Source organism: Coregonus clupeaformis, unplaced genomic scaffold (assembly GCF_020615455.1).
Source record: "Coregonus clupeaformis isolate EN_2021a unplaced genomic scaffold, ASM2061545v1 scaf0262, whole genome shotgun sequence".
Classification (NCBI taxonomy): Eukaryota; Metazoa; Chordata; class Actinopteri; order Salmoniformes; family Salmonidae; genus Coregonus; species Coregonus clupeaformis.
In genome coordinates this window covers 123366-151052 of record NW_025533717.1, presented here as the reverse complement: position 1 = coordinate 151052, position 27687 = coordinate 123366, and the positions used below count along the sequence as shown (strand labels likewise).

At 43.3% G+C, this 27687-nt stretch overlaps 3 long non-coding RNA genes across 3 annotated transcripts; 2 read left to right on the top strand and 1 right to left on the bottom strand.

Annotated features, from left to right (window-relative positions):
• Window positions 1-8137: 8137 nt before the first annotated feature.
• Window positions 8138-8880, top strand: LOC123484295. Its single transcript, XR_006658479.1, has 3 exons — window positions 8138-8220; window positions 8452-8528; window positions 8789-8880. It is a non-coding gene; the product is annotated as an uncharacterized LOC123484295 (long non-coding RNA).
• Window positions 8881-15078: 6198 nt separating this feature from the next.
• Window positions 15079-16017, bottom strand: LOC123484293. Its single transcript, XR_006658477.1, has 3 exons — window positions 15978-16017; window positions 15531-15589; window positions 15079-15170 (listed from the first exon to the last, which is right to left on the bottom strand). It is a non-coding gene; the product is annotated as an uncharacterized LOC123484293 (long non-coding RNA).
• A 1465-nt stretch (window positions 16018-17482) lies between these two features.
• On the top strand, window positions 17483-18646 carry LOC123484292. Its single transcript, XR_006658476.1, has 3 exons — window positions 17483-17590; window positions 18092-18156; window positions 18568-18646. It is a non-coding gene; the product is annotated as an uncharacterized LOC123484292 (long non-coding RNA).
• The last annotated feature ends 9041 nt before the right edge of the window (window positions 18647-27687 follow it).

Sequence of the window (27687 nt, the reverse complement as noted above, 5' to 3'; positions counted from 1 at the left end):
TTACTGACAGACCCAGCTACTCTGACCCTGTTACTGAAAGACCCAGCTACTCTGACCCTGTTACTGAAAGACCCAGCTACTCTGACCCTGTTACTGAAAGACCCAGCTACTCTGACCCTGTTACTGAAAGACCCAGCTACTCTGACCCTGTTACTGAAAGACCCAGCTACTCTGACCCTGTTACTGAAAGACCCAGCTACTCTGACCCTGTTACTGAAAGACCCAGCTACTCTGACCCTGTTACTGAAAGACCCAGCTACTCTGACCCTGTTACTGAAAGACCCAGCTACTCTGACCCTGTTACTGAAAGACCCAGATACTCTGACCCTGTTACTGAAAGACCCAGATACTCTGACCCTGTTACTGAAAGACCCAGCTACTCTGACCCTGTTACTGAAAGACCCAGCTACTCTGACCCTGTTACTGAAAGACCCAGCTACTCTGACCCTGTTACTGACAGACCCAGCTACTCTGACCCTGTTACTGACAGACCCAGCTACTCTGACCCTGTTACTGACAGACCCAGCTCACTGCTCTTTCCTCAGACCTGAAACCCAGCCCCCCTTAACCCCTCCCCTACAGAGCAGAAGCACTAGCTGAGTAAACCACAACCACAGACATAGGACTATACATGATATACAATTATATGGACACTCTCCCATATACCCACATATATGTGCACTCATGTAAACAGATACATACATTGACCACTACTAATGTTGGTTAGTCTGATATTATGATGTTGGCATTACAGTACTCATATAAGAGCTAGTCACTGATTGGCTGAGAAGACACACTCAGTACACAGGAAACCCACACTGACATCCTGTTGCAGTTGCCATGGTGATGTCTGTCTCTCTGTTTGTCTGTTTGTCTGTCTACCATTTGGCCTGAGGAAGAGAGTACATCCAAGTTATAAGTAGTTGTTCACCCATGTTGCTGCTATTCTCCTGATGATGTCACACATGTTCTCACTGAGTGCATCATATCTCTGTCTATGTCCTATTTGTTTTCCCACTAATCCTGAAGAAAAAGAGATCGTTAGATACAGAACTACATCCACAAAGATAAAGAACTACAAATAGCATAGCTCTTAAACTATAATTGACTTGTATGTACCATCACATCCTCTCAAGAGCATCATGGTTATTGTAGTTTCTGATTGTAATTTCTTGCTGCATTCAATTCAGGGAGTCCAACATTGGTGAGGCCTAGATGTGTGGTGGATAAATAATAATTTTGGGATGCCTCAATTAGCTCATACAGATCATGGTGAGGATTTAAATGTTATGATTACTGGATGTTCATCATTTGATAAATCAAACATTAATACTGGCAGGTTGCAGTTATATAGGCCAACCTTAGGCCTCTGTCTCAAGATAGGTCTCTGTCTCAGGATAGGTCTCTGTCTCAGGATAGGTCTCTGTCTCAAGATGGGTCTCTGTCTCAAGATAGGTGTCTGTCTCAAGATAGGTCTCTGTCTCAGGATAGGTCTCTGTCTCAAGATAGGTCTCTGTCTCAGGATAGGTCTCTGTCTCAAGATAGGTCTCTCAGGATTGGACTCTGTCTCAGGATAGGTCTCTGTCTCAGGATAGGTCTCTGTCTCAAGATGGGTCTCTGTCTCAAGATGGGTCTTACTGAAAGACCCAGCTACTCTGACCCTGTTACTGAAAGACCCAGCTACTCTGACCCTGTTACTGACAGACCCACCTACTCTGACCCTTTTACTGACAGTCCCAGCTACTCTGACCCTGTTAATGACAGACCCAGCTACTCTGACCCTGTTACTGACAGACCCAGCTACTCTGACCCTGTTACTGACAGACCCAGCTACTCTGACCCTGTAACTGAAAGACCCAGATACTCTGACCCTGTTACTGAAAGACCCAGCTACTCTGACCCCTGTTACTGACAGACCCAGCTACTCTGACCCTGTTACTGACAGACCCAGCTACTCTGACCCTGTTACTGACAGACCCAGCTACTCTGACCCTGTTACTGAAAGACCCAGCTACTCTGACCCTGTTACTGACAGACCCAGCTACTCTGACCCTGTTACTGACAGACCCAGCTACTCTGACCCTGTTACTGAAAGACCCAGCTACTCTGACCCTGTTACTGAAATACCCAGCTACTCTGACCCTGTTACTGACAGACCCAGCTACTCTGACCCTGTTACTGACAGACCCAGCTACTCTGACCCTGTTACTGAAAGACCCAGCTACTCTGACCCTGGTACTGACAGACCCAGCTACTCTGACCCTGTTACTGACAGACCCAGCTACTCTGACCCTGTTACTGACAGACCCAGCTACTCTGACCCTGTTACTGAAAGACCCAGCTACTCTGACCCTGTTACTGAAAGACCCAGCTACTCTGACCCTGTTACTGAAAGACCCAGCTACTCTGACCCTGTTACTGAAAGACCCAGCTACTCTGACCCTGTTACTGACAGACCCAGCTACTCTGACCCTGTTACTGACAGACCCAGCTACTCTGACCCTGTTACTGACAGACCCCAGCTACTCTGACCCTGTTACTGACAGACCCAGCTACTCTGACCCTGTTACTGAAAGACCCAACTACTCTGACCCTGTTACTGAAAGACCCAGCTACTCTGACCCTGTTACTGACAGACCCAGCTACTCTGACCCTGTTACTGACAGACCCAGCTACTCTGACCCTGTTACTGAAAGAACCAGCTACTCTGACCCTGTTACTGACAGACCCAGCTACTCTGACCCTGTTACTGACAGACCCAGCTACTCTGACCCTGTGACTGACAGACCCAGCTACTCTGACCCTGTTACTGACAGACCCAGCTACTCTGACCCTGTTACTGAAAGACCCAGCTACTCTGACCCTGTTACTGACAGACCCAGCTACTCTGACCATGTTACTGAAAGACCCAGCTACTCTGACCCTGTTACTGAAAGACCCAGCCACTCTGACCCTGTTACTGAAAGACCCAGCTACTCTGACCCTGTTACTGAAATACCCAGCTACTCTGACCCTGTTACTGACAGACCCAGCTACTCTGACCCTGTTACTGAAAGACCCAGCTACTCTGACACTGTTACTGAAAGACCCAGCTACTCTGACCCTGTTACTGACAGACCCAGCTACTCTGACCCTGTTACTGAAAGACCCAGCTACTCTGACCCTGTTACTGAAATACCCAGCTACTCTGACCCTGTTACTGACAGACCCAGCTACTCTGACCCTGTTACTGACAGACCCAGCTACTCTGACCCTGTTACTGAAAGACCGAGCTACTCTGACCCTGTTACTGACAGACCCAGCTACTCTGACCCTGTTACTGACAGACCCAGCTACTCTGACCCTGTTACTGACAGACCCAGCTACTCTGACCCTGTTACTGAAAGACCGAGCTACTCTGACCCTGTTACTGACAGACCCAGCTACTCTGACCCTGTTACTGACAGACCCAGCTACTCTGACCCTGTTTCTGAAAGACCCAGCTACTCTGACCCTTTTACTGACAGGCCCAGCTACTCTGACCCTGTTACTGACAGACCCAGCTACTCTGACCCTGTTACTGACAGACCCAGCTACTCTGACCCTGTTACTGAAAGACCCAGCTACTCTGACCCTGTTACTGACAGACCCAGCTACTCTGACCCTGTTACTGAAAGACCCAGCTACTCTGACCCTGTTACTGACAGACCCAGCTACTCTGACCCTGTTACTGACAGACCCAGCTACTCTGACCCTGTAACTGAAAGACCCAGCTACTCTGACCCTGTTACTGACAGACCCAGCTACTCTGACCCTGTTACTGACAGACCCAGCTACTCTGACCCTGTTACTGACAGACCCAGCTACTCTTACCCTGTTACTGACATACCCAGCAACTCTGACCCTGTTACTGACAGACCCAGCTACTCTGAACCTGTTACTGAAAGACCCAGCTACTCTGACCCTGTTACTGACAGACCCAGCTACTCTGACCCTGTTACTGAAAGACCCAGCTACTCTGACCCTGTTACTGACAGACCCAGCTACTCTGACCCTGTTACTGACAGACCCAGCTACTCTGACCCTGTTACTGAAAGACCCAGCTACTCTGACCCTGTTACTGACAGACCCAGCTACTCTGACCCTGTTACCGACAGACCCAGCTACTCTGACCCTGTAACTGAAAGACCCAGCTACTCTGACCCTGTTACTGACAGACCCAGCTACTCTGACCCTGTTACTGACAGACCCAGCTCACTGCTCTTTCCTCAGACCTGAAACCCAGCCCCCCCTTAACCCCTCCCCTACAGAGCAGAAGCACTAGCTGAGTAAACCACAACCACAGACATAGGACTATACATGATATACAATTATATGGACACTCTCCCATATACCCACATATATGTGCACTCATGTAAACAGATACATACATTGACCACTACTAATGTTGGTTAGTCTGATATTATGATGTTGGCATTACAGTACTCATATAAGAGCTAGTCACTGATTGGCTGAGAAGACACACTCAGTACACAGGAAACCCACACTGACATCCTGTTGCAGTTGCCATGGTGATGTCTGTCTCTCTGTTTGTCTGTTTGTCTGTCTACCATTTGGCCTGAGGAAGAGAGTACATCCAAGTTATAAGTAGTTGTTCACCCATGGTGCTGCTATTCTCCTGATGATGTCACACATGTTCTCACTGAGTGCATCATATCTCTGTCTATGTCCTATCTGTTTTCCCACTAATCCTGAAGAAAAAGAGATCGTTAGATACAGAACTACTTCCACAAAGATAAAGAACTACAAATGGCATAGCTCTTAAACTATAATTGACTTGTATGTACCATCACATCCTCTCAAGAGCATCATGGTTATTGTAGTTTCTGATTGTAATTTCTTGCTGCATTCAATTCAGGGAGTCCAACATTGGTGAGGCCTAGATGTGTGGTGGATAAATAATAATTTTGGGATGCCTCAATTAGCTCATACAGATCATGGTGAGGATTTAAATGTTATGATTACTGGATGTTCATCATTTGATAAATCAAACATTAATACTGGCAGGTTGCAGTTATATAGGCCAACCTTAGGCCTCTGTCTCAAGATAGGTCTCTGTCTCAGGATAGATCTCTGTCTCAGGATAGGTCTCTGTCTCAAGATGGGTCTCTGTCTCAAGATAGGTGTCTGTCTCAAGATAGGTCTCTGTCTCAGGATAGGTCTCTGTCTCAAGATAGGTCTCTGTCTCAGGATAGGTCTCTGTCTCAAGATAGGTCTCTCAGGATTGGACTCTGTCTCAGGATAGGTCTCTGTCTCAGGATAGGTCTCTGTCTCAAGATGGGTCTCTGTCTCAAGATGGGTCTTACTGAAAGACCCAGCTACTCTGACCCTGTTACTGAAAGACCCAGCTACTCTGACCCTGTTACTGACAGACCCACCTACTCTGACCCTTTTACTGACAGTCCCAGCTACTCTGACCCTGTTACTGACAGACCCAGCTACTCTGACCCTGTAACTGAAAGACCCAGATACTCTGACCCTGTTACTGAAAGACCCAGCTACTCTGACCCTGTTACTGACAGACCCAGCTACTCTCACCCTGTTACTGAAAGACCCAGCTACTCTGACCCTGTTACTGACAGACCCAGCTACTCTGACCCTGTTACTGAAAGACCCAGCTACTCTGACCCTGTTACTGAAAGACCCACCTACTCTGACCCTGTTACTGAAAGACCCAGCTACTCTGACCCTGTTACTGAAAGACCCAGCTACTCTGACCATGTTACTGAAAGACCCAGCTACTCTGACCCTGTTACTGAAATACCCAGCTACTCTGACCCTGTTTGTGAAAGACCCAGCTACTCTGACCCTGTTACTGACAGACCCAGCTACTCTGACCCTGTTACTGAAAGACCCAGCTACTCTGACCCTGTTACTGACAGACCCAGCTACTCTGACCCTGTTACTGAAAGACCCAGCTACTCTGAACAACAGGAAGTTAGTGTGGGTTTCCTGTGTACTGAGTGTGTCTTTTCAGCCAATCAGTGACTAACTCTTACATGAGTACTGTAATGCCAACATCATAATATCAGACTTATCTGTCTCAGGATAGGTCTCTGTCTCAAGATAGGTATCTGTCTCAAGATAGGTCTCTGTCTCAGGATAGGTCTCTGTCTCAGGATAGGTCTCTGTCTCAGGATAGGTCTCTGTCTCAAGATAGGTCTCTGTCTCAGGATAGGTCTCTGTCTCAGGATAGGTCTCTGTCTCAGGATAGGTCTCTGTCTCAGGATAGGTCTCTGTCTCAAGATAGGTCTCTGTCTCAGGATAGGTCTCTGTCTCAGGATAGGTCTCTGTCTCAAGATAGGTCTCTGTCTCAGGATAGGTCTCTGTCTCAAGATAGGTCTCTGTCTCAAGATAGGTCTCTGTCTCAAGATAGGCCTCTGTCTCAAGATAGGTCTCTGTCTCAACAGTCTTTTCTTAGGGGGTCAAAATTGACAACAGAATGAGTGTTTGGTTCTTCATGTTGTATTTGATGATTTTGCAGCAGATTGACTTGACCAGGTGCTGCTAGTTAGGTGTTGCTGTCTACAGTGACCAACTTAAAGCTGAATATTTTCCATTGACGTCACGTTACTTTGAAACCTGTTTACCTCGATGCAAGACCCTCCTCTTCATGTCACAACATGGGTTTCAGAGAAAAGGACCACAAGCTGAAAACTTTCCACTCGATCGAACCAATCGCTGCTCGTATGCCCTTCCATGGTAAAGTACATCTAGTCATGAACACGGAAATACGCAGCAAAGACCTTGTTACTCAAAGACCCAGCTACTCTCTGACAGTCACCATCAGACCATCAGACCACCAGATGGACAGGCTGTGTGTTGCTCTGATTGCATTCTTATGTGAGTAACTTGTTTTACTGGGCCTTATAACTGGATGATAGCTGGTTTCTTGATGTGGTTTTATGGTTGACTAGATTCGTTTTCTTATTATTCTGATATTGTGGTAAAGACATGAGGTTTATATTTTACATGTGGAGAAGTTTATGTTATCAAAGTGACATTCTGTGATTCATCCTAACACTGTTCCTCTGCTACCTGTAGGTGCTGTTTCCTCCAGTCAGTTCATCCTAACACTGTTCCTCTGCTACCTGTAGGTGCTGTTTCTTCCAGTCAGTTCTTCCTAACACTGTTCCTCTGCTACCTGTAGGTGCTGTTTCCTCCAGTCAGTTCATCCTAACACTGTTCCTCTGCTACCTGTAGGTGCTGTTTCCTCCAGTCAGTTCATCCTAACACTGTTCCTCTGCTACCTGTAGGTGCTGTTTCCTCCAGTCAGTTCATCCTAACACTGTTCCTCTGCTACCTGTAGGTGCTGTTTCCTCCAGTCAGGATGGGATCTCTGCAGCAGAGGTGGAGCTGAGAGTCAGACCAGGAGACAACATCACTCTCTACTGTGACTGTATCATAACTACTGGAGTATACATTATGTGGTATAGGAACTGTTCTCACAAGTACCAGCCACCTCTTGTTATTTCAACTACTTTTTTGATTCCCAACCCTTTCCCTGGATATAATGTGGTGTGGAACCCCTCTAACAACTCCTATGATCTACTGATTGAGAACATCACTGGATCTGACCTGGGACTCTACTACTGTGGGACTGTGGAGACTAACGTGGTGGAAGAAGGAAAACTAATTAAACAGAAAGAGGTCTACCACTATGGAAACATCATCACTAGGATTTCACTTGGTAAGAACAATTATTATTCTATATATAGATCTTCTTGCTGTATCTTTAGTATTATTAGTATTGTATTATTATTGGTGTGTCTGGGTTCCTTGAATGAGAGAGGTTCAGTTGTAAGGAACGCCAAAGAAAATGTATGTTATTTTGAATCAATCATCCGAGGCTGATCAATAAATAATACATATAATTAAATAATAATTAAAACATTGCCTCAAGATCATCTTTAAACATCCATTCAGCAGTAGACAATCTAAGAATGTAGTTCTGTTTGTGTTTAATGTTTTGTCCAGACGTCAGTCCTCCTGAGTCCTCCTCCTCCTCCTCCTCCTCCTCCTCCTCCCCTCCTCCTGAGTCCTCCTCCTCCCCTCCTCCTGAGTCCCCCTCCTCCTCTCCTGATGTAGACTGTGGACTGTGTTGGATGTTGCTGTTCAGTCTGTGTCCTGTGTCTGCTCTCCTCTCCTCTTCCTGTGTCTACTACTTCTACAGAACAACAGGTACACTCACTCTCTCACTCTCTGTCAGGAGTCACTTTTTCACTCATTCATTTTTTAAGTCTGGGTATTCCTAATCAACCTTTCTTATTATTCAAATAATTAGCTATGTTTTTAACCTTCGTTTGAAAAGCATCTTGACCACAATATGTAAACATCTACTTACTTTGAACTGATGTGTCCTAGTTTGACCTCAAACGTGGTGTTTTAATGGTGAGAACTCTACCTCTGCAGCTCCAACTGAGACTCAGGTTCCTCTGAACAGGACTACGACCAGGGGAAGTGACAGCAGTGTGCAGACTACAGTCAAGGTGGGTGTTGTAGTTTTATTTTTGGCAGTCATCTTGATTTGTAGTCCATGTGTTTGGCAACCCAGCCTTATTCAAATACTATTTTCAATGTCAGATATGATCATTAAAAACAGAAGGAAAAAAGCAAAAATACATAATGTATAATCCTAATGTATGATCATATATAATTTATATTAACAGATTACTAATTTAATCTCTCACTCTCTCGCTCTCCTTGTCTCCCTCTCTTTCTCTCGCTCTCTCGCTCATTCTGACTTCAGTACCTATACATCCATCAATACCCGCAGATTGTGAGACCTGTACCATCCATCAATACCAGCATAGTGTGAGACCTATACCATCCATCAATACCAGCAGTGTGAGACCTATACCAGCCATCAATACCAGCAGAGTGAGAGACCTATACCAGCCATCAATACCAGCATAGTGTGAGACCTATACCAGCCATCAATACCAGCAGTGTGAGACCTATACCATCCATCAATACCAGCAGAGTGAGAGACCTATACCAGCCATCAATACCAGCAGAGTGTGAGACCTATACCAGCCATCAATACCAGCAGAGTGTGAGACCTATACCAGCCATCAATATCAGCAGATTGTGAGACCTATACCAGCCATCAATACCAGCAGAGTGTGAGACCAATACCAGCCATCAATACCAGCAGAGTGTGAGACCTATACCAGCCATCAATATCAGCAGATTGTGAGACCTATACCAGCCATCAATACCAGCAGAGTGTGAGACCTATACCAGCCATCAATACCAGCAGAGTGTGAGACCTATACCATCCATCAATACCAGCAGAGTGTGAGACCTATACCAGCCATCAATACCAGCAGAGTGTGAGACATATACCAGCCATCAATACCAGCAGAGTGTGAGACCTATACCAGCCATCAATACCAGCAGAGTGTGAGACCTATACCAGCCATCAATACCAGCAGAGTGTGAGACCTATACCAGCCATCAATACCAGCAGAGTGTGAGACCTATACCAGCCATCAATACCAGCAGAGTGTGAGACCTATACCATCCATCAATACCAGCAGAGTGTGAGACCTATACCAGCCATCAATACCAGCAGATTGTGAGACCTATACCAGCCATCAATACCAGCAGAGTGTGATACCTATACCAGCCATCAATACCAGCAGAGTGTGAGACCTATACCATCCATCAATACCAGCAGAGTGTGAGACCTATACCAGCCATCAATACCAGCAGAGTGTGAGACCTATACCATCCATCAATACCAGCAGAGTGTGAGACCTATACCAGCCATCAATACCAGCAGAGTGTGAGACCTATACCAGCCATCAATACCAGCAGAGTGTGAGACCTGTACCAGCCATCAATACCAGCAGAGTGTGAGACCTATACCATCCTTCAATACCAGCAGAATTTGAGACCTATACCAACCATCAATACCAGAAGAGTGTGAGACCTATACCAACCATCAATACCAGCAGAGTGTGAGACCTATACCATGCATCAATACCAGCAGAGTGTGAGACCTATACCATGCATCAATACCAGCAGAGTGTGAGACCTATACCAGCCATCAATACCAGCAGAGTGTGAGACCTATACCAGCCATCAATACCAGCAGAGTGTGAGACCTATACCAGCCATCAATATCAGCAGAGTGTGAGACCTATACCAGCCATCAATACCAGCAGAGTTTGAGACCTATACCATCCATCAATACCAGCAGAGTGTGAGACCTATACCAGCCATCAATACCAGCAGAGTGTGAGACCTATACCAGCCATCAATACCAGCAGAGTGTGAGACCTATACCAGCCATCAATACCAGCAGAGTGAGACCTATACCATCCATCAATACCAGCAGAGTGTGAGACCTATACCATCCATCAATACCAGCAGAGTGTGAGACCTATACCATCCATCAATACCAGCAGAGTGAGACCTATACCATCCATCAATACCAGCAGAGTGTGAGACCTATACCAGCCATCAATACCAGCAGATTGTGAGACCTATACCATCCATCAATACCAGCAGAGTGTGAGACCTATACCAACCATCAATACCAGCAGAGTGAGACCTATACCATCCATCAATACCTGCAGAGTGAGAGACCTATACCATCCATCAATACCAGCAGAGTGAGACCTATACCATCCATCAATACCAGCAGAGTGAGACCTATACCATCCATCAATACCAGCAGAGTGTGAGACCTGTACCAATATAGCTGGGAAGGTGTGACAACGACAGTTTTGATATTTTTAAGAGTTACTTAATTTTGGGGGGAATATTTTAATGTATTTTTTACTTGTTTTAAACCGTTTCATACTAGTGATTTCTTTTTTAACTTTTGTTTGTAGCCTTTTAATGAGAATAACGAAATTGATTTAGAAAATGTTTTTAAGCTCAGGGAAAATGGTTAAATAGCTTTTGATATAGTTGTTGTTTTGTAATTGTATTAATTGTAGTTGTGTAAATTTATTGTATTTCATTTGTAAGTGTATTGATATGTGTTAATGTAGCTGAATAAATGTAAATGCAAATATTGATTCAGTTTAATTTGATTTCATGTCATCATTTCTTTGTCTCCCCTTAAGGTCTCTGAGTACAAGGTCATGCTATTTGGTTTGACAAATTCTCCAGCAAACCTTTGAGGTATTTGAGGGTGTGGCTTAGATGTGAAGAGTTGTGATTTAGAGGTGAAGAGGGTGTGGCTTAGAGACGAAGAGGGTGTGGCTTTAGAGGATGACAGATATGCATAACCAGAGCATGGAGGCTAAGGAGTGTGATTTAAATGTTACGTGGTGTAGCTTAGAACCGAAGGGGTGTGGTTTTAGGAGCTAATGGGGCGTGGCTTAAGAGGAAGACAGCGTTGTTGATTAGAACCACAGTAGTTTCTGTGGTTTCATACAAACACGTCGCCCAGGAATCTTTAACCTTGTTCCTGTAAAGCTACCGTCCTGTTGGTTACAACTGGGGTTGGAGCGAAAACCTACAGGAGGGTATCTCTCCACAAACAGTGTTGGAGAGCCCTGACGTGGCCTGTGGCTCAACATTTTAAGTGTCTTAAATGTAGCTCTGTAAAGCTTTCAGTGAAACCACATTCTCAATAGAGTTACATAGTGAAATCAGGTTGATTATACCACAGAACAGGAGAATCTCTGAAAATAGCCATTTCATTCCAGAAGATAACCATTACAAATACAAATCATACATGAAAAGTAGCTCAATCTAAAATAACAAATCCATTACAATACAACTACTATTTTGTAGACCTTTTCAAATGGTAAAAAACCTTTATAAAATAAAATAGAAATAAAATAAAAACTGGTTTAAAAGCAATCTCTAAGCCCTTACTAAAAATTCACCAAAATAAAGCAATAAAAACCATCTGGGTAATAGAGAAAGAATGAGACAAACCAGCAGATGATGGTGTGAAGAAATCACATGACAACAGTTTCATGCTGATCTCATTGGACACGTAGAAGCGAAGTTCAATTCACTACAGACATGGAGAATGACTGGTCTCTGCCTCTTTTCTGGACTTCCCTCTTCTCCTTACCAACTCCTGGTTTTAACACAACAACACAACATGTTAAACTGTTGTTATATCACTGTACTGGATGAGAAGTTAAGTTAACACAAACTTATATGAATATCCCCATGTCCTGTCCCACCGTGTGTGTTCCCGACCCAGAAGGCAGCAGGAATGAGGAACAGAAACAGAGCTCTGGAGACCACCGCCAGGACCCAGCTCAGACCACAGTCAGGAAGACAGCAGGAATGAGGAACAGAAACAGAGCTCTGGAGACCACCACCAGGACCCAGCTCAGACCATAAATACATAATTATAATAAATTATAATAATAATTATATTTGCAAAATAAAATGATGTTTTTCAGAGATTATAATGTTCTGTGGTATAATTCACCTGACTTCTCTATGTATCTCTATTGAGAATGTGGTTGAAAGCTTTACTGAGCTACTTTTAGTAAACTTCAACCATAGGCTAGGTGTTTGTATGAAACCACAGAAACTGTGCTGTGGTTCTGTTCAGCATCTGTCTTCCTCTAAAGACACACCCCCTTAGCATCTAAGCCACACCTTCTTAGCCTAAGAGTCACACCCTTGTCACGTCTAAGCCAACCCTCTTAATATGTTAGCCACACCTGCTAATTGTCTAAGCCACACCCTCAAACAAAAACCTCTGAAAGGTTGCTGGAGCCTTTCCAAACAGAATGGTATGACCTTAACATTGAGGAAACCATAGGGCAGAATTTCCCAAACTTGGTCCTGCGGACCCCAAGGGGTGCACATTTAAAAAACCAAAACGTTCCATAGGGTTAAACTGCGTCACTCTTGGATCATCTGTCTTGCAAGTAGCGCTGTCACATTGTCTCTTTTTGATACAAGCAGTGTCTTCACATTTCACCACACCTAATTTTATAATCAATTTTAAATGCTTACGGCAATGAAAGTAAAATCAGTAAATCAAATTAAACTAAATCAATATTTATTCAAGGTACATTAAAAACATATCAGTTCCCTTTACGAAAATATATATGACCATATTTCCTGAAGTTTTGAAAATATTATTTTACTCTGATAGATTCAATGCAGGTGTGTTCTACAGTTAAATTAATGCAAGCTTAAAAACATCAATTTTAATAATTATAAAGGCAAAAAATAATACTCAACCATAATAAAATGACTCTAAAGTCATTGTCATACGTTGAGAGAGAGAGAAAGATATTGGAAGTTAAAAGTATTCCATAAAAAGTAAAAGAACTGGTAATAACATCAAAGTTCTTGTCCTCCCAGTTAAGACTATAATGTTTCAAGTCTCACACACTGCTGGTATTGATGGCTGGTATAGGTCTCACTCTGCTAGTATTGATGGAGGGTATAGGTCTCTCACTCTGCTGGTATTGATGGCTGGTATAGGTCTCACACTCTGCTGGTATTGATGGATGGTATAGGTCTCTCACTCTGCTGGTATTGATGGAGGGTATAGGTCTCACACTCTGCTGGTATTGATGGATGGTATAGGTCTCACTCTGCTGGTATTGATGAATGGTATAGGTCTCACACTCTGCTGGTATTGATGGCTGGTATAGGTCTCACTCTGCTGGTATTGATGGATGGTATAGGTCTCACACTCTGCTTGTATTGATGGATGGTATAGGTCTCACTCTGCTGGTATTGATGGATGGTATAGGTCACACTCTGCTGGTATTGATGGAGGGTATAGGTCTCACACTCTGCTGGTATTGATGGATGGTATAGGTCTCACTCTGCTGGTATTGATGGATGGTATAGGTCTCTCACTCTGCTGGTATTGATGGAGGGTATAGGTCTCACACTCTGCTGGTATTTATGGCTGGTATAGGTCTCACACTCTGCTGGTATTGATGGATGGTATAGGTCTCTCACTCTGCTGGTATTGATGGAGGGTATAGGTCTCACACTCTGCTGGTATTGATGGCTGGTATAGGTCTCACTCTGCTGGTATTGATGAATGGTATAGGTCTCACACTCTGCTGGTATTGATGGCTGGTATAGGTCTCACTCTGCTGGTATTGATGGATGGTATAGGTCTCACACTCTGCTGGTATTGATGGATGGTATAGGTCTCACTCTGCTGGTATTGATGGATGGTATAGATCTCACTCTGCTGGTATTGATGGAGGGTATAGGTCTCACTCTGCTGGTATTGATGGATGGTATAGGTCTCACACTCTGCTGGTATTGATGGATGGTATAGGTCTCACTCTGCTGGTATTGATGGAGGGTATAGGTCTCACACTCTGCTGGTATTGATGGATGGTATAGGTCTCACTCTGCTGGTATTGATGGATGGTATAGGTCTCACTCTGCTGGTATTGATGGATGGTATAGGTCTCACTCTGCTGGTATTGATGGATGGTATAGGTCTCTCACTCTGCTGGTATTGATGGCTGGTATAGGTCTCACACTCTGCTGGTATTGATGGATGGTATAGGTCTCACACTCTGCTGGTATTGATGGATGGTATAGGTCTCACACTCTGCTGGTATTGATAGATGGTATAGGTCTCACTCTGCTGGTATTGATGGCTGGTATAGGTCTCACACCCTGCTGGTAGTGATGGCTGGTATAGGTCTCACACTCTGCTGGTATTGATGGATGGTATAGGTCTCACACTCTGCTGGTATTGATGGATGGTATAGGTCTCACACTCTGCTGGTATTGATGGATGGTATAGGTCTCTCACTCTGCTGGTATTGATGGCTGGTATAGGTCTCACTCTGCTGGTATTGATGGCTGGTATAGGTCTCACACTCTGCTGGTATTGATGGATGGTATAGGTCTCACACTCTGCTGGTATTGAAGGCTGGTATAGGTCTCACACTCTGCTGGTATTGATGGCTGGTATAGGTCTCACACTCTGCTGGTATTGATGGATGGTATAGGTCTCACACTGCTGGTATTGATGGATGGTATAGGTCTCACTCTAATGGTATTGATGGCTGGTATAGGTCTCACACTCTGCTGGTATTGATGGCTGTGTACGTACTGAAGTCAGAGTTCTGGACTCTCTTCTTCTTCTTTGGTCTCCTCTGTCCCTGACGGATATCCAACGAGGCATAACACAGATCTCCTTCCTCCTGAGAGAGAGGGAGACAGAGCAGAGAGAGAGAGAGAGAGAGAGAGAGAGAGAGAGAGAGAGAGAGAGAGAGAGAGAGGCACACAGATGGAGAGTGAGAGAGAGAGACAAGAGAGAGATGGTGAGAGAGATACAAGAGAGAGAGAGATTTAACAATTAATCTGTTAATGTTATTGATATATAATCATACATTATGATTATTTCAAGTAATTCATCATATTATTATGTTTTACTGCTTATTCCTTTAGTTTTTAATTAGTATACTTGCCACTGCTTTGAGTAGTACTGGGTTACAAATCGCATGGACTACAAATAAAGATGGCCACCAGTCAAATAACTACAACACACATTCTGACTATACCTTCTCTCTTCTCTCACTTCCCCTGGTGGTAGTCCTGTTCAGAGGAACCTGAGTCTCAGCTGCAGCTGCAGAGGAAGAGTTATCACCATTAAAACAACAAGTAAAGAACACATCTGATATTGAGCTGTCAATTTAACATGGTCTACATTAGTTTACCAGAGTATTTGAAAGAAGGTTTGATTGATTTATTGATTGATTGATGGTTGATTGGTTGGATCAATGATTGATTTATTATTTCATTGATTGATTGAGTTGGAGAGTAAAACAGATTAAGTGAGAGTGAGTGTATTCTGACTTTCTAAGTACAATACTGACTTTTATCAAATAAAGGAATGAGTAAAAGAGTGCTATAAAAGAGTGAAGGAGCATATACAGCTTGTAAATAATGACTTAACAATGAATGAGTGACTAAGTGACTCCTGACAGAGAGTGAGAGAGTGAGTGTACCTGTTGTTCTGCAGAAGTAGTAGACACAGGAAGAGGAGAGGAGAGCAGACACAGGACACAGACTGAACAGCAACATCCAACACAGTCCACAGTCTACATCAGGAGAGGAGGAGGGGGGACTCAGGAGGACTGACGTCTGGACAAAACATTAAACACAAACAGAACTACATTCTTAGATTGTCTACTGCTGAATGGATGTTTAAAGATGATCTTGAGGCAATGTTTCATGACCTTAGATCACCCTCGGATGATTGATTCAAAATAACATTTAATGGAAACCAGACACACCAATACTAATACAATATTAATAATACTAAAGATACAGCCAGAAGATCTATATATAGAATAATAATTGTTCTTACCAAGTGAAATCCTAGTGGTGATGTTTCCATAGTGGTAGAACTCTTTCTTTCCAATTAGTTTTCCTTCTTCCACCACGTTAGTCTCCATAGTCCCACAGTAGTAGAGTCCCAGGTCAGATCCAGTGATGTTCTCAATCAGTAGATCCCAGGAGTTGTTAGAGGGGTTCCACACCACATTATATCCAGGGAAAGGGTTGGGATTATCAGAAATGTCCTGAAGATTTTGGTAAGTTGAAATAACAAGACGCGGCTGGTACTTGTGAGAACAGTTCCTATACCACATAATGTATACTCCAGTAGTTATGTTGCAGTCACAGTAGAGAGTGATGTTGTCTCCTGGTCTGACTCTCAGCTCCACCTCTGCTGCAGAGATCCCATCCTGACTGGAGGAAACAGCACCTACAGGAAGCAGAGGAACAGTGTTAGGATGAACTGACTGGAGGAAACAGCACCTACAGGTAGCAGAGGAACAGTGTTAGGATGAACTGACTGGAGGAAACAGCACCTACAGGTAGCAGAGGAACAGTGTTAGGATGAACTGACTGGAGGAACAAGCACCTACAGGTAGCAGAGGAACAGTGTTAGGATGAACTGACTGGAGGAAACAGCACCTACAGGTAGCAGAGGAACAGTGTTAGGATGAACTGACTGGAGGAAACAGCACCTACAGGTAGCAGAGGAACAGTGTTAGGATGAACTGACTGGAGGAAACAGCACCTACAGGTAGCAGAGGAACAGTGTTAGGATGAACTGACTGGAGGAAACAGCACCTACAGGTAGCAGAGGAACAGTGTTAGGATGAACTGACTGGAGGAAACAGCACCTACAGGTAGCAGAGGAACAGTGTTAGGATGAACCCCTCTAACAACTCCTGGGATCTACTGATTGAGAACATCTCTGGATCTGACCTGGGACTCTACTACTGTGGGACTAAGGAGAGTAAGATGGAAAAACGTATTGAACACTATGGACATGTCATGACAAGGCTTTCATTTGGTAAGAACAATGTATTATTCTATCTTCATTTAATGGCTGTATATTTGGTTTTGGTAAAGCTTGTCTGGTTTCCTTGAATGAGAGGATAAGGAGGTCTATGATCATAGTTCTCCATTTATAACTGTCCAGATGACAGAACACCTGATGTAGACTGTGGACTGAGTTGGATGTTGCTGTTCAGTCTGTGTCCTGTGTCTGCTCTCCTCTCCTCCCTCCTCTCCTCTTCCTGTGTCTACTACTTCTGCAGAACAACAGGTACACTCACTCTCTCACGCTCTATGTCAGGATTCAACTTTTCACTCTTTTATTTTTTAAGTCATTATTTAAGCCACCCCGTCTTGCTGTAAGTAATCAAGAAGCCACCCCCAGGAGAGACAAAGGGTTTAGCCTGAACTCTGTTCAACCCCGGTTCACCCTGGATTTGCCTACGGGGAGCCACAGGGTCACAGTCTGGTTTCAGTCCCTGATAAGATAAGACAACTGTAGAATCTGACCCGAACACAGGTCAGATGCCCATTTCACACACACACGAATCCAGTGAGAGGAACCAATTCAGTTCTCGCACAGCAACAGCGATCTACCAATCTAAAACCCATATCAATGTAAAAATCCACATCACCAATCAACCATCAATCAATCAATCAAATATTCTTTCAAATTCTCTGGTAAACTAATGTAGACCAGGTTAAATAGACAGTTCAATATCAGATGTGTTCTTTACTTGTTGTTTTAATGGTGATAACTCTTCCTCTGCAGCTGCAGCTGAGACTCAGGTTCCTCTGAACAGGACGACCACCAGGGGAAGTGACAGCAGAGAGAAGGTGTAGTCAGTATGGGTGTTGTAGTTCTTTGACTGGTGGCCATCTCTATTTGTAGTCCATGTGATTTGTAACCCAGTACTATTCAAAGCATTGGCGAGTATACTCATTAAAAACTAAAGTAATAAGCAGTAAAACATAGTGACATGATGCATTTCATGAAATAATAATAATGTATGATTATATATGAATAATATTAACAGATTAATTGTAAAATCTCTCTCTCTGTCTCTCTGTCTCTCTGTCTCTCTCTGTCTCTCTCTGTCTCTCTCTGTCTCTCTGTCTCTCTGTCTCTCTGTCTCTCTGTCTCTCTGTCTCTCTGTCTCTGTCTCTGTCTCTCTCTGTCTCTCTCTCTCTCTCTCTCTCTCTCTCTCTCTCTCTCTCTCTCTCTCTCTCTCTCTCTCTCTCTCTCAGGAGGAAGGAGATCTGTGTTATGCCTCGTTGGATATCCGTCAGGGACAGAGACCAAAGAAGAAGAAGAGAGTCCAGAACTCTGACTTTAGTACCTACACAGCCATATATACCAGCAGAGTGTGAGACCTATACCCTCCATCAATACCAGCAGAGAGAGACCTATACCAGCCATCAATACCAGCAGAGTGAGACCTATACCATCCATCAATACCAGCAGAGTGTGAGACCTGTACCATCCATCAATACCAGCAGAGAGAGACCTATACCATCCATCAATACCAGCAGAGTGTGAGACCTATACCCTCCTTCAATACCAGCAGGGTGTTAGACTTGAACCATTATAGACTTAACTGGGAGGACAAGGATTTTGATGTTTTTACCAGTTGTTTTATTTTTGATGGAATAATTTTAACTTCCAATATATTTGTCTCTCGCTCAACGACAACGACAATGAGTTTAGAATTTATTTGTATTATTTTGTATCTTGTTTTGCCTTTATAATTATTACAATTGATGTTTTTAAGCTTGCATTAATTTAACTGTAGAACGCACCTGCATTGAATCTATCAGAGTGAAATAATATTTTCAAAACTTCAGGAAATATGGTCATATATCTTTTTGTAAAGTGAACTGATATGTTTTAAATGTACCTTGAATAAATATTGATTTAGTTAAATTTGATTTACTGATTTTACTTTCATTGCCGTAAGCATTTATAATTGATTATGAAATTAGGTGTGGTGAAATGTGAAGACACTGCTTGTATCAAAAACAGATAAAGTGACAGCGCTACTTCCAAGACAGATGATCCAAGACTGACTTAGTTTACCCCTAGGGAACGTTTTGGTTTTTGCCCTAGCACTACACAGCTGAATCAAATAATCAACGCTTGATGATAAACTGATAATTTAAATATTTAAATGTGCACCCCTTGGGGTCACCAGGACCAAGTTTGGGAAATTCTGCCCTATGGTTTCCTCAATGTTAAGGTCATGCAATTCTGTTTGGAAAGGCTCAAGCAACCTTTCAGAGAGGTTTTTGTTTGAGGGTGTGGCTTAGACAATTAGCAGGTGTGGCTTACATATTAAGAGGGTTGGCTTAGAAGTGACGAGGGTGTGACTCATAGGCTGAGGGTGTGGCTTAGATGCTAAGGGGGTGTGTCTTTAGAGGAAGACAGATGCTGAACAGAACCACAGCAGTTTCCATGGTTTCATACAAACACCTAGCCTATGGTTGAAGTAGACCTATAGGTCTTTATACCTGTAGTCAGGGAGTAGGACTAATGTTAGACCTAAAGTAGGCCTTTATACCTGTAGTCAGGTAGTAAGACTAATGTTAGACCTAAAGTAGACCTATAAGTCTTTATACCTGTAGTCAGGCAGTAGGACTAATGTTAGACCTAAAGTAGGGCTTTATACCTGTAGTCAGGCAGTAGGAATAATGTTAGACCTAAAGTAGGACTTTAAGCCTTTATACCTGTAGTCAGGCAGTAGGACTAATGTTAGACCTAAAGTAGGCCTTTATACCTGTAGTCAGGTAGTAGGACTAATCTTAGACCTAAAGTAGGACTATAGGCCTTTATACCTGTAGTCAGGCAGTAGGACTAATGTTAGACCTAAAGTAGGCCTTTATACCTGTAGTCAGGTAGTAGGACTAATCTTAGACTTAAAGTAGGCCTTTAGGCCTTTATACCTGTAGTCAGGCAGTAGGACTAATGTTAGACCTAAAGTAGGACTATAGGCCTTTATACCTGTAGTCAGGCAGTAGGACTAATGTTAGACCTAAAGTAGGCCTTTATACCTGTAGTCAGGCAGTAGGACTAATGTTAGACCTAAAGTAGGACTATAGGCCTTTATACCTGTAGTCAGGCAGTAGGACTAATTTTAGACCTAAAGTAGGCCTTTATACCTGTAGTCAGGCAGTAGGACTAATTCTAGACCTAAAGTAGACCTATAGGTCTTTATACCTGTAGTCAGGCAGTAGGACTAATGTTAGACCTAAAGTAGGCCTTTATACCTGTAGTCAGGCAGTAGGACTAATGTTAGACCTAAAGTAGGACTATAGGCCTTTATACCTGTAGTCAGGCAGTATAACTAATGTTAGACCTAAAGTAGGCCTTTATACCTGTAGTCAGGCAGTAGGATTAATGTTAGACCTAAAGTAGGCCTTTATACCTGTAGTCAGGTAGTAGGACTAATGTTAGACTTAAAGTAGGCCTTTAGGCCTTTATACCTGTAGTCAGGCAGTAGGACTAATGTTAGACCTAAAGTAGGCCTATAGGCCTTTATACCTGTAATCAGGCAGTAGGACTAATGTTAGACCTAAAGTAGGACTATAGGCCTTTATACCTGTAGTCAGGCAGTAGGAATAATGTTAGACCTAAAGTAGGACTATAAGCCTTTATACCTGTAGTCAGGCAGTAGGACTAATGTTAGACCTAAAGTAGGACTATAAGCCTTTATACGTGTAGTCAGGCAGTAGGACTAATGTTAGACCTAAAGTAGGCCTTTATACCTGTAGTCAGGCAGTAGGACTAATGTTAGACCTAAAGTAGACCTGTAGGTCTTTATACCTGTAGTCAGGCAGTAGGACTAATGTTAGACCAAAAGTAGGCCTTTATACCTGTAGTCAGGCAGTAGGACTAATCTTAGACTTAAAGTAGGCCTTTAGGCCTTTATACCTGTAGTCAGGTAGTAGTACTAATGTTAGACCTAAAGTAGGCCTTTATACCTGTAGTCAGGCAGTAGGACTAATGTTAGACCTAAAGTAGACCTTTAAACCTGTAGTCAGGCAGTATGACTAATATTAGACCTAAAGTAGGCCTTTATACCTGTAGTCAGGTAGTAGGACTAATCTTAGACTTAAAGTAGGCCTTTAGGCCTTTATACCTGTAGTCAGGCAGTAGGACTAAAGTTAGACCTAAAGTAGGCCTATAGGCCTTTATACCTGTAGTCAGGCAGTAGGACTAATGTTAGACCTAAAGTAGGACTATAGGCCTTTATACCTGTAGTCAGGCAGTAGGAATAATGTTAGACCTAAAGTAGGACTTTAAGCCTTTATACCTGTAGTCAGGCAGTAGGACTAATGTTAGACCTAAAGTAGGACTATAGGCCTTTATACGTGTAGTCAGGCAGTAGGACTAATGTTAGACCTAAAGTAGGCCTTTATACCTGTAGTCAGGCAGTAGGACTAATGTTAGACCTAAAGTAGACCTGTAGGTCTTTATACCTTTAGTCAGGCAGTAGGACTAATGTTAGACCTAAAGTAGGCCTTTATAACTGTAGTCAGGTAGTAGGACTAATCTTAGACTTAAAGTAGGCCTTTAGGCCTTTATACCTGTAGTCAGGCAGTAGGACTAATGTTAGACCTAAAGTAGGCCTATAGGTCTTTATACATGTAGTCAGGCAGTAGGACTAATGTAAGACCTAAAGTAGACTTAGAGGCCTTTATACCTGTAGTCAGGTAGTAGTACTAATGTTAGACCTAAAGTAGGCCTTTATACCTGTAGTCAGGCAGTAGGACTAATGTTAGACCTAAAGTAGACCTTTAAACCTGTAGTCAGGCAGTAGGACTAATGTTAGACCTAAAGTAGGCCTTTATACCTGTAGTCAGGTAGTAGGACTAATCTTAGACCTAAAGTAGGACTATAGGCCTTTATACCTGTAGTCAGGCAGTAGGACTAATGTTAGACCTAAAGTAGGCCTTTATACCTGTAGTCAGGTAGTAGGACTAATGTTAGACTTAAAGTAGGCCTTTAGGCCTTTATACCTGTAGTCAGGCAGTAGGACTAATGTTAGACCTAAAGTAGGCCTATAGGCCTTTATACCTGTAGTCAGGCAGTAGGACTAATGCTAGACCTAAAGTAGGACTATAGGCCTTTATACCTGTAGTCAGGCAGTAGGACTAATGTTAGACCTAAAGTAGGACTATAAGCCTTTATACCTGTAGTCAGGCAGTAGGACTAATGTTAGACCTAAAGTAGGACTATAGGCCTTTATACCTGTAGTCAGGCAGTAGGACTAATGTTAGACCTAAAGTAGGCCTTTATACCTGTAGTCAGGTAGTAGGACTAATGTTATACCTAAAGTAGGCCTTTATACCTGTAGTCAGGCAGAAGGACTAATGTTAGACCTAAAGTAGGCCTTTATACCTGTAGTCAGGTAGTAGGACTAATGTTAGACCTAAAGTAGGCCTTTATACCTGTAGTCAGGCAGTAGGACTAATGTTAGACCTAAAGTAGGCCTATAGGTCTTTATACCTGTAGTCAGGCAGTAGGACTAATGTTAGACCTAAAGTAGGCCTTTATACCTGTAATCAGGTAGTAGGACTAATGTTAGACCTAAAGTAGACCTATAGCTCTTTATACCTGTAGTCAGGCAGTAGGACTAATGTTAGACCTAAAGTAGGCCTTTATACCTGTAGTCATGTAGTAGGACTAATGTTAGACCTAAAGTAGGCCTATAGGCTTTTATACCTGTAGTCAGGCAGTAGGACTAATGCTAGACCTAAAGTAGGCCTTTATACCTGTAGTCAGGCAGTAGGACTAATGTTAGACCTAAAGTAGGCCTATAGGTCTTTATACCTGTAGTCAGGCAGTAGGACTAATGTTAGACCTAAAGTAGGCCTATAGGTCTTTACACCTGTAGTCAGGCAGTAGGACTAATGTTAGACCTGAAGTAGGCCTTTATACCTGTAGTCAGGAAGTAGGTCTAATGTTAAACCTAAAGTTTGCCATACACACTCTGGTCAATATGTGTGAAGGGGAGAGATATCTGTGACAAATTAACTTGTAATAATAACGTGAGGCTGAAACCCAGGCCCCCCTTAACCCCTCAGTCCTCCCCTCAGACCTGAAACCCAGGCCCCCCTTAACCCCTCAGTCCTCCCCTCAGACCTGAAACCCAGGCCCCCCTTAACCCCTCAGTCCTCCCCTCAGACCTGAAACCCAGGCCCCCCTTAACCCCTCAGTCCTCCCCTCAGACCTGAAACCCAGGCCCCCCTTAACCCCTCAGTCCTCCCCTCAGACCTGAAACCCAGGCCCCCCTTAACCCCTCAGTCCTCCCCTCAGACCTGAAACCCAGGCCCCCTTAACCCCTCAGTCCTCCCCTCAGACCTGAAACCCAGCCCCCTTAACCCCTCAGTCCTCCCCTCAGACCTGAATCCCAGGCCCCCCTTAACCCCTCAGTCCTCCCCCCAGACCTGAAACCCAGGCCCCCTTAACCCCTCAGTCCTCCCCTCAGACCTGAAACCCAGGCCCCCCTTAACCCCTCAGTCCTCCCCTCAGACCTGAAACCAAGGCCCCCTTAACCCCTCCCCTACAGAGCAGCAGCACTAGCTGAGTAAACCACAACCACAGACATAGGACTATACATGATATACAATTATATGGACACACTCCAATATATCCACATATATGTGCACTCATGTAAACATATACATACATTGACCACTACTAATGTTGATAAGTCTGATATTATGATGTTGGCATTACAGTACTCATATAAGAGTTAGTCACTGATTGGCTGAGAAGACACACTCAGTACACAGGAAACCCACACTGAGTTCCTGTTGCTGTTGCCATGGTGCTGCTATTGTCCTGATGATGAGCTCACACATGTTCTCACTGAGTGCATCATATCTCAGTCTATGTCCTATTTGTTTTCCCACTAATCCTGAATAAGAAGAGATTGATAGATACAGAAATACATCCACAAAGATAAAGAACTACAACTGGTTTAGCTCTTTAACTACAATTGTCTTGGATGTACCATGACAGCCTCTAGAGCATCATGGTTATTGTAGTTTCTTATTGAAGTTCCTGGCTGCCTTCAAGTCATGGTGTTGGTGAGGCCTAGATGTTTGGTGGATAAATAATAGTTTTGGGAAGTCTCAATTAGCTCATACAGGTCATGGTGAGGATTTAAATGTGATGATTACTGTTTATTATTGCATATATCAAACATTAATACTGGCAGGCTGCAGTTATAGAGACCAACCTTAGGTCTCTGTCTCAAGATAGGTCTCTGTCTCAAGATAGGTCTCTGTTTCAAGATAGGTCTCTGTCTCAGGATAGGTCTCTGTCTCAAGATAGGTCTCTGTTTCAAGAGTCTTCTCTTTCAAGGGTCAAAAGTGACACCAGAATGAGTGTTTGGTTCTTCATGTCGTGTTTAATGATGTTGCAACAGGTTGACTTGACCAAGTGCTGCTAGTTAGGTGTTGCTATCTACAGTACAGTGACAACCTCAAAGCTAAATATGTTCCAGTGACGTCACGTTGGTTTGAAACATGTTTACCTCGATGCTAGACAATCCCCTTCATGTCACACAACATGGGTTTCAGAGAAAAGGAACGCAAGCTGAAAACTTTCCACTCGATCGAACCAATCGCTGCTCGTATGCCTTTTCATGGTAAAGTATATCAAATCATGAACACGGAAATACGCAGCAAAGACCTTGTTACTCAAAGACCCAGCTACTCTCTGACAGTCACCATCAGACCACCAGACCACCAGATGGACAGGCTGTGTGTTGCTCTGATTGCATTCTTATGTGAGTAACTTGTTTTACTGGGCCTTATAGCTGGATGATAGCTGATTTCTTGATGTGGTTTTATAGTTGACTAGATTTGTTATCTTATTATTGAGATATTGTGATGTTTGTTCTATTTTTACATGCAGAGAACTTTATGATGAACCAAATGGCAATGTGTAGTTCTTCCTAACACTGTTCCTCTGCTACCTGTAGGTGCTGTTTCCTCCAGTCAGTTCATCCTAACACTGTTCCTCTGCTACCTGTAGGTGCTGTTTCCTCCAGTCAGTTCATCCTAACACTGTTCCTCTGCTACCTGTAGGTGCTGTTTCCTCCAGTCAGTTCATCCTAACACTGTTCCTCTGCTACCTGTAGGTGCTGTTTCCTCCAGTCAGTTCATCCTAACACTGTTCCTCTGCTACCTGTAGGTGCTGTTTCCTCCAGTCAGTTCATCCTAACACTGTTCCTCTGCTACCTGTAGGTGCTGTTTCCTCCAGTCAGTTCATCCTAACACTGTTCCTCTGCTACCTGTAGGTGCTGTTTCCTCCAGTCAGTTCATCCTAACACTGTTCCTCTGCTACCTGTAGGTGCTGTTTCCTCCAGTCAGTTCATCCTAACACTGTTCCTCTGTTACCTGTAGGTGCTGTTTCCTCCAGTCAGTTCATCCAAACACTGTTCCTCTGCTACCTGTAGGTGCTGTTTCCTCCAGTCAGGATGGGATCTCTGCAGCAGAGGTGGAGCTGAGAGTCAGACCAGGAGACAACATCACTCTCTACTGTGACTGCAACATAACTACTGGAGTATACATTATGTGGTATAGGAACTGTTCTCACAAGTACCAGCCGCCTCTTGTTATTTCAACTTACAACGTTTACCAAAATCTTCAGGACATTTCTGATAATCCCAACCCTTTCCCTGGATATAATGTGGTGTGGAACCCCTCTAACAACTCCTATGATCTACTGATTGAGAACATCACTGGATCTGACCTGGGACTCTACTACTGTGGGACTATGGAGTACAAGGTGGTGGATGAAGGGAAAGGAGGTATTAAACAGAAAGAGGTCTACCACTATGGAAACATTCACCACTAGGATTTCACTTGGTAAGAACAATTATTATTCTATATATAGATCTTCTGGCTGTATCTTTAGTATTATTCATATTGTATTAGTATTGCTGTGTCTGGTTTCCATTAAATGTTATTTTGAATCAATCATCCGAGGGTGATCTAAGGTCATGAAACATTGCCTCAAGATCATCTTTAAACATCCATTCAGCAGTAGACAATCTAAGAATGTAGTTCTGTTTGTGTTTAATGTTTTGTCCAGACGTCAGTCCTCCTGAGTCCCCCTCCTCCTCCCCTCCTCCTGAGTCCTCCTCCTCCCCTCCTCCTGAGTCCCCCTCCTCCTCTCCTGATGTAGACTGTGGACTGTGTTGGATGTTGCTGTTCAGTCTGTGTCCTGTGTCTGCTCTCCTCTCCTCTTCCTGTGTCTACTCCTTCTGCAGAACAACAGGTACACTCACTCTCTCACTCTTTGTCAGGAGTCACTTAGTCACTCATTCATTGTTAAGTCATTATATTTACAAGCTGTATATGCTCCTTCACTCTTTTATAGCACTCTTTTACTCATTCCTTTATTTGATAAAAGTCAGTATTGTACTTAAAAAGTCAGAATACACTCACTCTCACTTAATCTGTTTTACTCTCCAACTCAATCAATCAATCAATCAATAAATCAATCAAACCTTCTTTCAAATACTCTGGTAAACTAATGTAGACCATGTTAAATTGACAGCTCAATATCAGATGTGTTCTTTACTTGTTGTTTTAATGGTGATAATTCTTCCTCTGCAGCTGCAGCTGAGACTCAGGTTCCTCTGAACAGGACTACCACCAGGGGAAGTGAGAGAAGAGAGAAGGTATAGTCAGAATTTGTGTTGTAGTTCTATGACTGGTGGCCATCTTTATTTGTAGTCCATGTGATTTGTAACCCAGTACTACTCAAAGAAGTGGCAAGTATACTAATTAAAAACTAAAGGAATAATAATAACATAATAATATGATGAATTACTTGAAATAATCATAATGTATGATTACATATCAATAACATTAACAGATTAATTGTAAAATCTCTCTCTCTATTGTATCTCTCTCCCCATCTCTCTCTCTCTCTCTCTCTCTCTCTCTCTCTCTCCATCAGTGTCTCTCTCTCTCTCTCTCTCTCTCTCTCTCTCTCTCTCTCTCTCTCTCTCTCTCTCTCTCTCTCTCTCTCTCTCTCTCTCTCTCTCTCTCTCTCTCTCTCTCTTTCAGGAGGAAGGAGATCTGAAGAACTCTGACTTCAGTACCTACACAGCCATCAATACCAGCAGAGTTTGAGACCTATACCATCCATCAATACCAGCAGAGTGTGAGACCTATACCATCCATCAATACCAGCAGAGTGTGAGACCTATACCAACCATCAATACCAGCAGAGTGTGAGACCTATACCATCCATCAATACCAGCAGAGTGTGAGACCTATACCATCCATCAATACCAGCAGGGTGTGAAACCTATACCATCCATCAATACCAGCAGAGTGAGACCT